The following is a 12,292-nucleotide window of genomic DNA, read 5'->3' on the forward strand; positions in this document are numbered from 1 at the left end:
ATACATCCCTAACAGCAGAGTTTGGTCTCTAACATTATTCTCCATGAAATGGTACCAACGATATTTAAAGAGTTGTTCAATTCCATGTCTGTGACAGAAAAATTAGGCTGGGCCTGGGCTGCCTTGTTGCTGCAAAGAAGCAAGGATGCTCTCAAGGATGTCAGCAGTAATGCTAATAAGACTAACATGTGCTCCCTCTGACCAGGCAGAGGGGACCTGTGCATCACAGAGAAAATGAAGACTGTATTTTGGAACATTGGTATTTGAAGAGAGACGTGAGTCTAATGATACTAAAGCAGGAATGGGGTGACGCAGTATATGAAAATGTCACTGTAATGTACAAGTGAGTGTCCAACTCTTAAAGCGGTGATTCTTAGTTTAAATTATGATAATCCTATATTGATGCTATTTTTTAATCACTAGATTATAAATCAAGGATATAAATTAGAAAGGCTATTTAGAAGGTGGAACACTGAGCAATGTGCTTGGCTATTACCACTGATTTTGATAACATGGTGACTCAGGTTGTCTCTTATTGGTGAACTACCATGGGGATCGCTTTTGTTTTTTAATTCATTATGAAAAATTGCTGGAGCTCAACCTGGGACAAATGCCATGCAAGGCCTTGTGGGCCACCAACTAGACTGTCTGGAGCCAGGTGGCCCCAGCTTCAGGGAGGTTGGGGACATTAGGGGCAGAGTGTTGTCTCAGTCTCCCCCTGCTCTGCAGGCCCCTGGGATTAGTAAAGAAAAGTGGGATTCAGCCTGAGACTCCTTTCCCAGATCAACTGAGCACATTTAAAATAAATCTTATAGATATGGAAGTCTTTTAGTTTGGAGGGATACACACACATATATATATATATATATATATATGTTAAAAACGGGGTCATTTGGGGCTGGATATACCTGTGTTTTGGGCTAGAACCTGACGATAAACTAAAGTAGCTCTTATTGGATGAAACGTGGGTGAATGTCAAATACGGAAACCTCAATTATTTTGGCACATTTTGCAAGATACAGCAATTGGGACAACACTCTTCAGGAGAAAGGATTGAAGCAACTGAGTTCTTAATATAGTTTAATACAAGAAATTGAAATAGAGGCTGTTTTTATTCTGTTAGAATTATATTTTAGCAGCAGAGTATTATAGGGGAAAAGAAATAAAAAGAATAAATACAAATAGATTCCCTTTATTCGGAGGAGAAGTTTGGGAAGACAAAAGTAAATGTGTGAAAATGTTGAGTGATATTTACTATTCACAAGAAAAAAATGCCAAGGTTCATTAATAGGATTAAAATGAAGTTAGTAAATATTTTTAAAAGTGCACAAGTCAATGAGTGCTTATGGACAGACAGACAAATCGGGGGAAGGGAATCGAGGAGCATTTTGCATTCCTGCAGCACAAAAAAATTAGAGGAAATAAGAAATCAGTTGGAATTGAACAGGCTAGCACCAGGATTCGGCACAGTGAACTTATCATTCCTGGTTGTCCTGGGAACAGCTCAATCTAATGAAATCTAATAAAAAATTGCAAAGGAAGTAAACAGCATTAGAGGTAAAGCGACCCTGGCATAGGCAGCTCCACCTGGGAGAAAGATGCCCCAAGAGTTTGAAGGGGATTTGTGCCATAGGGAAAGACTGAGGTTATGAGCCAAGGAATTACAGTTTCATATAAACAGGTAAACTTGAGACTTCATTCTTGAGAGAGCCTGGAAATACTGCCGTCCTATTGTTTCTCTCACTGACTTGACCGAAATCAGTATAGCCAGTAAATCATGGATTTGTGTATCCCTGTTGCCCTACACATCAAAGTGGCTGCTCAAAAGGAACAAAGAACTGGGAAACAGCAGTTGCTCATTCTCCTGGTGACCCGGGTCAATGGCCTGGGGTCAGAGAATTGTGGCTCCTACTGTTAGACGGCACCCCAGGCCCTTAGCATCACCCTGCAGGTGAGGCCTGGCTGGGTGGGGTGCAGGAGTAGAACAGGGAGTCAATACCACCACAAAATTTACAACCCTGAGCGGAGCAAGAAGTTCTGAAATGCTAGCATTTTGTTAAATAGTCACCTTCCATTTTCCCCATTATTGGAAATTTCTAGATTAAATTAGTGTAGAAACATGTTATGGGATCCACCTAAAGGTTGAAAGAAGGTGAATTTGAGCTACTACAGTACATCAGGTCATTATTTCCAAAATTTGTGAAAATTCTAAAATAGGATCAGGGTTTGCAACCAGAGCCTTTACCAAACTGGCAAGGAAAATCCCCATGAGGGCAGGGCATAAGGTAAACAGTGCCAGGGTGCTATCATGGGGAGACAGTCCTCTAGATCAGTGGGGCAAAATGCCTGGTTCTCTCTCCTCTGTAGCTGTGTCCTCAGCTGGAAGTGCAGAGTGTTGCATTAAGTTTTAGAGAATCAGCACCATAGCTCTCTCTGCTTGACTGACTAAAGGTGCCTCAGGAATTATAATTCAGTTACCCATACCCAGTGATAAAATCTGGAGATTTTTGTACCCCCGCAGTAATTCTGAAAATTTCTAATACCAAGTCATAAACTTTAGCAAATAAACAAATAGAGACATACACATAATTAAAAAAATAAAAAGAGTAACGCATTCAACTTACCTTTCTAATATCTCACTAAAGACACGAAAAGAGGTATTTTCAGGAGCGGTCATGCCCTGAGTTTCCAACACTGGCCCCACCCCCACCCCCACCCAGAGGGCAGGACTCCAGGAGGGGAGTCAGGAAGAGGAAGCATCTTCGCAAGCAAATTCCCAAAGGCTGTTCTTCAGCAGAAACCTGCTGGCCTCACTGACATGGGAAGAACTCTTACTCCAAGCTTTAGAACAACATACTGGTCCCCCCGCCCAGCCCACCGCCCTCCACCATATAAAAGCAGATGTGCAGCAAAGAAATGGGGGCGGGGCACCCAGCCTCCAGCCACACATATTAATGAGCCGGCAGCAGGAGATTCTTATAAAAGTGCTGGTTCCACTTTTCTTTCCATAACAAGAACAAAAGGAGGCACAACCGTGCCTATAAACTCAGATAGAGTGCCCCTCCTTCCACCACAGAGGTAAGGCCTGGAGTGACCCACCAAGAACGATGAGAATAACTGCAACCAACTAGGGCGCTGTCTGTCTGCGTTTCATCAAAAAAATTTTTTTGTAAAGCAACAGCTTTTAAGCCAAACTACGCATCTGGTATTTGAGTAACACTACTGAGAACATGGAGTCCACAGGCTGTACAGAAGAATAGGCTTTATGGGTCAACAAGTTCAAGAATTGGTGCCATTTCAACAACAGGACCAAAGCTGATCATCAACATGGTTGCCAATTTTACGTTTTGCCCAATAAGGGAAGGAAGAAAGGAAGGAAAGAAAGCAAGCTGTCACTTATGCTATCACCGTAATTTCCAGAATGAAAACAAACCAACTTATTTATTACCATTATACTATAAAAATACTAAAAAGGACATAATCATAGAAAATAAAGGCAGACTTTTCCATTTATTAGCTTAATGAAACAATTCCTACGTTGTCTTTATTTTCCTCATTTCCCTGATGACTTGTGAATCCTTCCTCATGGACAGACACTGGTCCTAAGATGTTTAGGAGCCACTAATGTAGTTCAGAGCCCACCTTTTGCAGATGGGCAGAACAAAGCTCAGAGAGGGGAAGTGCCTAGGTCAGAATTCCCGGCTCTACTACTAGTCCAGCACTTTCCTCCTTCCCAACAGAGCAACATCTCAGGACTGGGAACGGGGCTCAGCACCTTCCCCTCTCTCATCTCAGTCTCAGCCACAGGAGACACCAGGTAAATACAGAATCATTCTGCCTCCAGCTCTCCTCCTCTTCCTCTGTGGTCGGCTATTCCAGTCCTCTGCAGAGCGAGAGGCCTTTTTACCCCATGGCCTTCTCAAATCTTCTTGGTCTTTCTCTTGCTTTCTTTTCACTTGGTCATTCCAATGTGGGATTTCTTTCCACTTGGTCATTCCAGATCCTTGCATTCTAAAACCAGATAGCAGTAATCATAGGGTTGGGGTGCTGGTCACAGGGTTTTTACTCCAGGGAGTATTAAAATGCCAGTTGCTCTGGCACCAACTTAATTTTTCTTTACCAGAATATCCAAATAGGTGCTTTCGTTAAACTTTCATGAAATGCAAATAAGTTGGAGTTTTTTTTCTACTTCATTCAGTTTTCCCTACGAACACATAATTTAAACTCTGATAGCTATTAAAAGTAAATTATATGATCAAAGGAAAAGTCTAATAAATAAACTGAAAGGTTTCTATTCTCTTGGGATTTCTTGAATTCCAAATGTGTTTCATTTTTAAAAGGTAAGCAAGTCTCTTAAAACAAAAGATTTCCCCTAAATCAAATATCTTACAATTTAGGATTAAAACATACCTAAAGATGTAGCTAAAATCCATTTTTACAACCCATTTCTGCCCTTGCCCCCCAATGAAATAGTTATTTTTCTAAACAATTTCAGCAAAATCTCTCATCAAAACATCTCCACAAAGAATACAACTATTTACCTACTTAGTACCTGCTGGAGAAAGCTTAGACACTCCAATCTCTCCTCACCTCTCTAAGAAACTTTAATAAAGATGTTTAAATTTTTTTTGCAATTGAAACATTAAAAAAAAAACCAAACACACACATACAGACCAAAAACCACCTTTAGTCCAGCCATAGGGAAGAAGCCCAGGCTTTCTAAGATGACTGAAGTCACTATGACAGGAATATACTAACAGAGCATTTGAATGGCCACAGCAATAAGGAAAAGAGCTCCAGAGTTCATGTAATATTAGCAAAACTAGATGTTATCACATTTGCAAAACATCACAGGAGCACACAGGCATACTGATTTTCAACATGAGACACTGACTTCAGAATGAAAAAAATTTCGCTAAAGAAAAGGCAGTTCCACTAAAGCTGAAGCTCTATATTCAGACAGGGGGGAATCTGAGAGTCTGCAGCTTTAGACATCAATTCTGTGGGTTCTTTCACTTGGAAATGCTTCCACTCAGGATATGAAGAAATGTAAAAAGCTAGTTAAGCTTCATGGTTATTCCTAACTGTTAAAATTAACATCTAATTCTTCTGCTAGTTCACTTAGGAGATGTTGCATGAGAAAGGGAGACTATCAAACTAGCTTTTTCCATTTTATTATGAATTCCAGCCTTACGGTACAGAAGAGCAGAGCTGGAGTTGCATAATAGCACTGGAAGCTTGGATTAAGGCAAGGCTGCACACTTCTGTCATTTTACCAAGCTGACACCTATGGCCATAGGTCATCTAGACCCTATTCAGAGGAAAAAGTGAGACTTTAGAAACAATTTTCAATGTCTTGAAGGAAAAAAAAAAAATGAGTCCACAAGCAAGCCGTTCTCCTAATTGCAGAGCAGTGGTTTAACAAGCTTCTTGGCAACAAATTTCTCAGTGTGCAGCCACCTCTAATTCCACAAGATTGAAGTACGTGGTACAGTGCTGTTTTTTTAAATTGCAGAGGCATGGAGAATGCAAATTGCCCTGAAGACTCACAAGTGAAAGGCCCAGTTCATTACAAATGAGGCTGGAGTCAGTTGTCCATGCAAAGTACATGTATATTAAAGGAGGGAATAACATACCCATTCCGAGAGGTCACTGAGCTAGCAAAATACAAACAAAACAGTAAATGGATATTTTAGTGTGTGCAAGTCTCGCTGAAAGCTTTCAAGTAATTTGAGGCATCTACTGATAACTTACAACAGAGAAAAATCCTAATGAGAATAAAGGGGTGGATTTCCTACCTCGTGAATATTTTGTTATTCTAGCTAGAAGTTAGCGGTGGCATTAGAAGTAAAAGTTTGTTTTTACTTTTTTTTTCCCAGTACAGTGCTGATGTCATCAAGAAACTAGCAAGCAAGCAACATGCTGTAGCTTAAATTTGTCTGCAGCACTTTTTCATAATTACGTTTATACAAGAAAATTTACCCAAGGAAAATGGTCGGTATCCCCACCAGGCAATGTGGGATTTCTTTCTCTTAGAAATACTGCAAACAATCGATCAGATTTTTCTTATACCAAAGAGGTGCTTTCTTAACACAAAGTAAAGTCTTCCAGGAGGTGTATTTTAATAAGACATCGTGTTATCAAAAGGCCAGTTCAACAATGAAATATGAGTTATTTGCATACATTTTCATAAGTATCGACTTAGCAGAGAAACATTAAAATCCATAATATCAGCATAAAATCCTAAAATCATAGCATAACATGAGAGAGAACAGTAAGGAGGGGAAAAGAAGGCAAAGAGAAGGGACATATGTTTAAGGACAATTTGGTCTGTGAAAAAACACATTAACAACCTTAGTTTGGAGGCCTCTCATTACCATTTAATTTCTGAAAATAATGTCTGGCTCTTTGATGAAAGAAATTCTATCAAAACTATGGAATGCATCCTATATTCTTCCACAAGAAAATTTATAGGAGATTCATGTCTCAATAAAAAATTAAAATTATATAGTCATTACTTAATGCTTTAGGGTTGCTATCTGGATGGAGTTTGGAAAATTCTCTTTGTCCACACCAAGGCAGAAAGAGAATAAACACATTTATCCATCTGCTTAAAAGTATGGGAGCCAGGGTCTCAAGAATAATGGCTACTACAAACAGGCTAACATTTCCCCAGCTAATCAGTGACAGGCTCTTGTCAATGGGACACACTAGAGGAAGTGAAGTGGTGACGCTTAATTTTAACTTGGTGCACTGCAACCATCACAGTCAGGAGAAAGTAATTTTGCATCTAAGTGATGTTGCCATTTAGAGATGGTCAAACCAAAGCCCAGAGGCAGTAAGAGATTTGCCTGAAGCAAAGCTTCCAGTTGGTGGCAGTGATAGGATAAACCTAAACCTCCTGACTCCCAGCTTTGGCACCAAAACAGGCTGCCTCCCGTGAGCAAATCTGAGTGAATGCTGACACAGGAAAGATTTGAAAGAGTAGTTTTCAACATGTAAATCTCCCAAGCTTTTGCATGTAAGAGCAATTTCACCAATAGATTTGGTGGTTATTTTGTTAATATGAAAATATTATCTTTGTAGCAGGTGTGGATGACCAACTATAGATTAAAAAAAGAAAGAGGAGCATCCAAAATCAGAATGTTATTTTTCTCCCTTTCAAAAGAAAAAGCAGTGTCAAGTCAAGGAAGTTAAGAATTTAACACCGTGGTATCTGGCTCTCACTGAGTAGCAGTAGGTGGGGGTAATACTCTCAGGATGAATAACCTGGCAGGTGCTGGCACTGGGGTGGGGAGGTCCTGAGTCGGGGCACCAAGGAGGTACTTGAAGGGCTTGACATGGTGGCTTTTTATCAACTAGTGCAAAGGAAGTGCAGACTTGAACACCTAATGGGGCTATTTTGGTGCATCCTGGCTACCCTAGCTTTAGGGCATATATGGACAGGTCTTGGGACTTATGTCACATACATGAGAAGTGACTTAGTACTAGGAGATCTTATATCCTATTCTAAAGGTATAATTAATGCCTACTGTTAGATTTGACTCATTAAATGACTTATTTCTCTCTTTTAAAAAATTACTCTTTAAAAAAATGTTAAAGGGCATGAGGTTTATTTAGAATTGTGTACATAGTTCCTTCATCAGTCTTGCTCCCTCCCCACTCACATACCAACATAAATTCTCATTCTGGCTCTTTTCTGATAATTATGAAGGGAAGGCAAACCTCTCAGCTTGAGAGGCTAAATCTGGATGACAGGGGTATCTGCTTCTCTTCTATAATACAGAAATGACGGTGGGAACTCAGGGCCCCAGGAATAAAGAGGTAAGGATCCTATTAGCCTTCTTCATTCTGGATGAGTTCACACAAGATCTCTAAATCTGGGCACAGCCAGAGTTCAAACTGGAGACAAGGGGTTTCCAATTCCCCTCATCAGCAGCTGTTTGATTTGTTCATTACCTAACAATGTCAGGGAGACGCATCTTTAGCAGATTCTTTTTTAATGATGTTGTCACCTTTCTGTGACTAAATTTTCTGTGACTTTATAAGATGGAGGAATGTCCTGAACTTGGCCACAAGGTATCTCATGCCATGTACTTTAATGACTTTTACATAAATAAAGCACAATGTAGGATTATGCCTCATTGGCCATTTACAAGGTCACATGATGCCAGGAGACAACCCCTAGCTTCCTGGAAGGCATGGACACAGCATCCTCCGGCATGACAAATGTGCCATACCGTACGTGTGCATTCCTCCAGCAACTGTGCTGTGTGTAGTGTTCCCCACTCTGAAGACAGAGGCAAATGACAGGACCCTGAAGCTCCTTTTAGGGCTAATGGGACTGTCACATAAGCAATACAGGGAATTAAAGAACCACCTCTCGGTGAGAGTATCTGTGAGCAAGGATCTTGAAGAAATAATATCTTTTCAGGTCACATTTCCCAATCAAGGTTAGAAAGCTGATTGTGTGTTAGCATTCTAGATATTTTAGCATCTAAAGTCAAGCATAATCTTATGTGTTTGTGATGTAATGTGTTAAAGTGTAACATTAATGTGGCAACCACAACATTAATTATTTTTATATACATATTTCACCTCTTTTTTTATTGCTGAAGTCTGGCAATGATTAAGTCAACTTTTACAGAAAACCAGAGCCCTTATCAGAAGGAGTGCAGCTGGTAATTGTGTTAATCAGGCCTTTCATTTTTAAAAGCATTATGGCCGTTCATATCAAAACCCGTTTGTAGTTACATAGCCCTAGATTTGACGTGCACCTCGTCATATAGCCTGGAACTCTCCTTCCTTTGAGGCATCTGAATATGCCTGAAGGATCTATGACAGGAGGAAGTAGACCAGAGATGAAAAGAGGAACTAATATTCATTTCCACACCCGCAGGCACTTGTAGGCACTTATCTCATTTAATTCTCACCCAATCCTATGAAGTAGGTTGCATTTTGAAGACATGGAAAGTTAGGTACAGAAAGGAGAAATAATTTGCCCCAGAGGTCACCTGGTCCAGTACAGTTGGGACTGAAAACCCACCTGCCTGACTCCAAAGACTGAGCTTTGTTCACTACAAATGCTGCTTGCTCTGTATTCAAAGTCATTTCTATAGGATGATGGGGATTGAGGGCTCAGAAGGAGATGGTGACATTTCTTTTAGCCCCATGTCCTGCTGAAGGTGGCTGGGTATTTCACATACTGTAGCCCCAATCGATCATAAATGTGAAAAGACTTTAATATTTGTATGCAGAAATTTTACTTCAACTCCAGCCACTTAATTGGCCACAGTGCCAAGCATCTCTCTCTCGGTAATTTTCCCCAGAATAAAATCAGATAGATTTTAATCAGAGGTAAAGTGACCCAAGGATGAATTTAGCTAGGGCGGACTCGGAGGGGCACCAAACATTCTCGGCCCCCAGGTCCTCCTCATCACTTATTCTCTTTTTCAACATAAAGCTGGGTCCCACGTGCTACAGGCTGTAGCTAAGGACATTTCAATGATAAACTCGCTGCTGTCAAACCAAGCTGGACACCTTTGTTTTCTTTGTTGGCAAAAGGAAATGCAGCAGAATTGTAAATCCTTGCAAAAAGACTTCTGTACACTTATCACGTGAATGAACATACAACTGAAGTCATTTTTAAAAAAATGTCGAGTTGCTGCACAGCAGTGAACAGACACACCACACAAGGGCCAATTTATGGCTGGAAGGAAAAATTACACGCTTCAAAGCATCCCTTTTGGTGGCAGTCCTGATCATTAGTGAAAATAACATCTATTTAAAAGCAGTAAATGCCTCTTTCCAAACAGAATGGACTGGCATGCAAAGGAGGTGACGTCCTGCTCAAACATCCCCAGAGAATCATTATGGTCTGTCATGTTAACTCACTTCCTTCTTTATTTTTCCTCTTTTTCTTTTTCTTCCTTGCTGAATATTATCATCTAAAATCAAATTAAGTACTAATAGCAAATGTGCACAACAATCCCTTCAAAAAAGCAAACGAATCAGACTCAAGAGGTTATATAAAAATATTATTTTTCGTAATAAAGATTGAGAGCCTACATGGAATTGTGAGAGAGTTCCAAGACGGTATAGTAACTGAAGCTGCTGTCCAGGTAACTAGTTCGTGGAATCACCAATGAATAATAAAATCTTAGGAATTTAAAAAGAGTATCCTGTCCCATTAGTACTCAAGCTCTCTTTTCAAGTCCCTTCCTTCTAGCTCTAAGATTTCTAGTCAATAATAAGAATGATAACAACAAGTCAAAATGAGAAACAACTATTAGATCTCTTCTTTGGTAAAATAGCACAAAAAGGCAATATGACACATGGGAAATTTCAGATTTTGATCCAACATGGTGATTACTGTTATCCAATGAATATTTAATAAAAACATCATGAGTCATTTATTTTGGACTCAAGTTGTCAAAGAGAATGGATCCCCCAATAGATTTAATGTATTGATTTTTAAATATTGTAAATTAAAGATGGCCCCTGAAATATATAACTACATTGAGTAGACTTGTGCTATAACATGGCTGGTAATTAAGGTAGGTCTTATTTATATGTTCCAAAACTAAGCATTCAATTTTATTAAGTTGGTCTTCACATTCTATTTGGATAATGAATTATTATTTATTCTTCTTTAAGACAAACCAAGTTAAGACTATTATTCAAGTTCTTGGCAACAAAGAGGAGCAAGGGTTATAACCAGAACTTTGAATTTACTTTCTCATCTACAGGACAACCTGAACCACTCAAGCTAAATGATAAAGAAAAAGAAGCCCTTTAAAATGCACTTTTTGAACAAAATAGGATAAGAGAATGTCCAAGAGATAATTCTCCAGTTAATGTACCTTCTCTCTATCTTCCCAATTTCTATCCTGGGGCCATAAGTAGGCAGGGTCTAGCTATTCTTGGTTGACATTGAAAGTAGTGATATTTCATATTAACCATGTCTCCTTCATGAAATATATCTGTAAATGATGAGTTATTAGTCTTGGAAAAAGGGTGAGCAATTAAAAAAAATTGTTCCACTGAACTGGAAATGTTTGAGGGTGTGTATCCATGGAGGAAAGCGTGGGGTACTGAGGTCAATGCAAGGGGGAAGTTAACACAGACTTCAGTGAACATCAAAAGAACAAAAACTCACCGTGTTAATGCTCTAAGGAACAAAACAAAGCTATTTAAAGTTGGCTGATGAAAGCATATTATTCTAAACTAAGAGAGTGAAGAATCACAAATATTGGTGTTAAAGACCCTACAAAACTAATTAAACATCCTAATTTTATACATGAGAACACTATGGCCCCAAGACTTGAGAAGACTTGTGTAAGATCACATTAAGAGCTGGAAAATGACCTGAATGTAGACATTGGTTCTCTTGAGTCTCTTCTACCACAAATGAGACATATCTGTATTATGTATGGGTTCATTTAAGTCAAGTAAGAATAAACTTGTGCTAGCTACTAAAAACATTTCCTTCATACATGCAGTCTACTCTCCAGTATAGGACACAGGAAATTAGACTTACAATTATAATACAGAGTGATAAAAACTATAATAGAAAAAGGACTGACTGTTGCTCAAGCAAGGGCACCCATCCCAGACTTGTGGGGTCAGCAAAGGCTTTTCAGTAGATCTAATATCTAACGTGGTTCCTTGAAGGAGACGTAGAGATTACATAAGGAAAGAGAGAGAGGAGGAGGAAGCTGTTCTAAAGGGCAGGACTAGCCGACACATATGATCAGAGCAAGCAAGAATTGTCCCGTTTGAGGGAGTGAAAGGAATTCAATGTGGTTGGAACACGGAGTGCCTAGGGGGGTGTGGTAAGAGATGGGGCAGGAAAGGTAAGCAGGGCTCACCAAATCCTGAAGGACTTTATGTCTGGTTAAGGAATTTGGAATTTTTCTCAATGGGAAGACAAAGGATTTTAAAACACGGAAGTATAATGATTGGATCTGTGTTTGAGAAAGAACATTATGACAGCCTAGTGAAAAAAAAATGGTAGACGGGGTAAGTACAGAAGGAGTCAAAGTAGTGAGTAGGCTGTTGTAGTAACCAGAAGATAGAAGGGAGTCAACTAATGCAGTATCTAAGGGAGATGGAGAGAGGTATCTGGATTTGAGATATTCAGGCCATAGAATTAAAATACTTGATGATAAATGGATCTAAATGGGTGTGGGTCATTAGGGAAAGAAAGAGTCAAAAGTTATTCTGAAGTGTTTGGCCAAAGTCTTGCCTGGCAGACCTTCTGACAGGGGAGATATGGAGCACCATCCCTCAG

General features: G+C 39.5%; 1 protein-coding gene across 1 annotated transcript in view; it reads right to left on the reverse strand.

The window, feature by feature from the left end:
* RYR3 (ryanodine receptor 3) overlaps positions 1–12,292 on the reverse strand; it is a 345,772-nt gene that overhangs the window by 304,318 nt on the left and 29,162 nt on the right. The gene's annotated exons all lie outside the window — the stretch shown is intronic.

This window comes from Diceros bicornis, chromosome 5, assembly GCF_020826845.1.
Source record: "Diceros bicornis minor isolate mBicDic1 chromosome 5, mDicBic1.mat.cur, whole genome shotgun sequence".
In the NCBI taxonomy this organism is placed as follows: domain Eukaryota; kingdom Metazoa; phylum Chordata; class Mammalia; order Perissodactyla; family Rhinocerotidae; genus Diceros; species Diceros bicornis.